Below are 253 nucleotides of genomic sequence, written 5' to 3' on the forward strand. Positions count from 1 at the left end.
ATTGTTTATATTGATGCCCACGCAAGATAAAGGAATATAGGGAGTGTCAATAATGGAGGAAGCTTTTTATCAGTAACCGGCAATACTATATGATATAAGTATACACCTTATTTATTCATTTAAATGTGGTTGTAAAGTCAACGCTAGGACGTTGTATGATATTGCATTATGAAGTGTTGGAGAGTCGAGAGTCATGTTTAGTATTATTTGTCTTATTATTCTTTGTAATGTTTCTACTCAAAAGGAAATCATT

Source organism: Penaeus monodon, chromosome 25 (genome assembly GCF_015228065.2).
Source record: "Penaeus monodon isolate SGIC_2016 chromosome 25, NSTDA_Pmon_1, whole genome shotgun sequence".
Classification (NCBI taxonomy): Eukaryota; Metazoa; Arthropoda; class Malacostraca; order Decapoda; family Penaeidae; genus Penaeus; species Penaeus monodon.